At 49.2% G+C, this 2,500-nt stretch overlaps 1 pseudogene across 1 annotated transcript in view; it reads right to left on the reverse strand.

The window, feature by feature from the left end:
• Positions 1–3: 3 nt before the first annotated feature.
• The window catches only part of LOC143508105 (MHC class II regulatory factor RFX1-like), a 17,903-nt pseudogene continuing 15,406 nt past the window's right edge, over positions 4–2,500 (reverse strand). Inside the window, exons 13-15 of the transcript XR_013129179.1 lie at positions 655–752; positions 314–463; positions 4–137 (exon numbers count right to left, since the gene is read on the reverse strand). The product of XR_013129179.1 is annotated as an MHC class II regulatory factor RFX1-like (transcript). The remainder of the gene's footprint in view (positions 138–313; positions 464–654; positions 753–2,500) is intronic.

Below are 2,500 nucleotides of genomic sequence, written 5' to 3' on the forward strand. Positions count from 1 at the left end.
GACCTGGGAGACGACTAGCTCTGTCCAGCCACGTGCCCAACTGCCAGTGATTTCTGCTGCTGCAGGGTGAGCTTGAAGTCCTGCTCAATGCGCTGCACCGTCCGCTCCTCACACGCACACACCCACGAGGCCTGCTCCTGTACACGAGGTGGGCGGGGTTTGGTCATAGGGGGCGGGGTTGGGCCAGAGGAGGAGGAGGAGGGGCCGGGTTAGGGCATTGTTGTGGTTGGTACACAGGTGTGCTTGTGTACCTACATGTTGAAGTCTGCCTTGTTGGTGTTTGTATATTATACATGAGACGGTGTGTGTGTACCTGAACGTTGGTGAAGTCCACTCTGTTGAGGTCGTTGAGCATCTGGCTGATCTGGGCGGAGTTCTGCAGAACAGCTCTGGCAGCCTGGGCCAGGTGATTCAGAGACGTGTATCTACGCAAGGTCTGTGCAAACGCACCCGCACACACCACCTACACATGCACACGTACACACACGCACGCATGCAATCAAGAATCAGAACAGTGACAATTTTGTTTCAGATTTATGGTATCATTAAAATTTTACAGACAGGCATGCACACACACACGAATGATGTATGTCTGACAGAGTATTAGAGAGAGAGGGTGTGTATGTGTGTTTGTGTATTAGCCATTAGACCCACTTTAACGCGAACCATCTCCTCTGGTATGTCGATCATGGCGCTGGTGAGCCAGTTCTCTAAACTCTTGGCACAGTTCCGGATGGCTTGGGTTAAGGCACCTGGGGAGGACACAACACAGTGTGTCAGACCTGTTAGTGTCCTGGATGCAGGACTGAGTTCTACTGCTAGTGTCCTGGATGCAGGACAGAGTCCTACTGCTAGTGTCCTGGACGCAGGACTGAGTCCTTCTGCTAGCGTCCTGGACGCAGGACCAAGTCCTACTGCTAGCGTCCTGGACGCAGGACCGAGTCCTACTGCTAGTGTCCTGGACGCAGGACTGAGTCCTTCTGCTATCGTCTTGGACGCAGGACCGAGTCCTACTGCTAGCGTCCTGGACGCAGGACCGAGTCCTACTGCTAGCGTCCTGGACGCAGGACCGAGTCCTACTGCTAGTGTCCTGGACGCAGGACTGAGTTCTACTGCTAGTGTCCTGGACGCAGGACCGAGTCCTACTGCTAGTGTCCTGGACGCAGGACTGAGTTCTACTGCTAGCGTCCTGGATGTCGTGACCCTCCTGTGGGGTTGAGCACAGCATCCTCCATTATAGTAGTGCAGAGAAACACAGAGCTCACTTCACTTGACTTCACTTATCATGAAAAAACAGTACTAGACTGAAAATGATTCAGATTAAGATAGATAAGATATCTTTATTGTCATTGCACAAGGTGTAGAGTGAGGTGGAGCTGTATCAAGTTATGTGAATAATCATTGGTCAGCGATCTCAGGCAAATTCATCTTTACACAAAGTCACTATACAATCCCCCACCAGAACGTTGCAGAGTTGTGACACAGGTCTGAGGACGTCAGGAACATCTGTCAGGGTCTGTTAGAGGGAGTTGTGTAGTGAAGTGTAAAGTTGTGTAGAGTTGTGTAGTGAAGTGTAAAGTTGTGTAGAGTTGTGTAACTCACTGGGTATTGGTCTGAGGACTTCAGGGATGAGGATCTCCACCAACGTCTGGTAGAGGGAGTTGTGTAGTGAAGTGTAAAGTTGTGTAGAGTTGTGTAACTCACTGGGTATTGGTCTGAGCACTTCAAGGATGAGGATCTCCACCAACGTCTGGTAGAGGGAGTTGTGTAGTGAAGTGTAAAGTTGTGTAACTCACTGGGTATTGGTCTGAGGACTTCAAGGATGAGGATCTCCACCAACGTCTGGTAGAGGGAGTTGTGTAGTAAAAGTGTAGTGTAAGTTGTGTAGAGTTGTGTAACTCACTGGGTATTGGTCTGAGGACTCCAAGGATGAGGATCTCCACCAACGTTTGGTAGAGGGAGTTGTGTAGTGAAGTGTAAAGTAGTGTAGTGAAGTGTAAAGTTGTGTAGAGTTGTGTAACTCACTGGTATTGGTCTGAGGACTTCAGGGATGAGGATCTCCACCAACGTCTGGTAGAGGGAGTTGTGTAGTGAAGTGTAAAGTTGTGTAGAGTTGTGTAACTCACTGGGTATTGGTCTGAGGACTTCAGGGATGAGGATCTCCACCAACGTCTGGTAGAGGGAGTTGTGTAGTGAAGTGTAAAGTTGTGTAGAGTTGTGTAGTGAAGTGTAAAGTTGTGTAGAGTTGTGTAACTCACTGGGTATTGGTCTGAGGACTTCAGGGATGAGGATCTCCACCAACGTCTGGTAGAGGGAGTTGTGTAGTGAAGTGTAAAGTTGTGTAGAGTTGTGTAGTGAAGTGTAAAGTTGTGTAGAGTTGTGTAACTCACTGGGTATTGGTCTGAGGACTTCAGGGATGAGGATCTCCACCAACGTCTGGTAGAGGGAGTTGTGTAGTGAAGTGTAAAGTTGTGTAGAGTTGTGTAACTCACTGGGTATT

This window comes from Brachyhypopomus gauderio, unplaced genomic scaffold (assembly GCF_052324685.1).
Source record: "Brachyhypopomus gauderio isolate BG-103 unplaced genomic scaffold, BGAUD_0.2 sc790, whole genome shotgun sequence".
Classification (NCBI taxonomy): domain Eukaryota; kingdom Metazoa; phylum Chordata; class Actinopteri; order Gymnotiformes; family Hypopomidae; genus Brachyhypopomus; species Brachyhypopomus gauderio.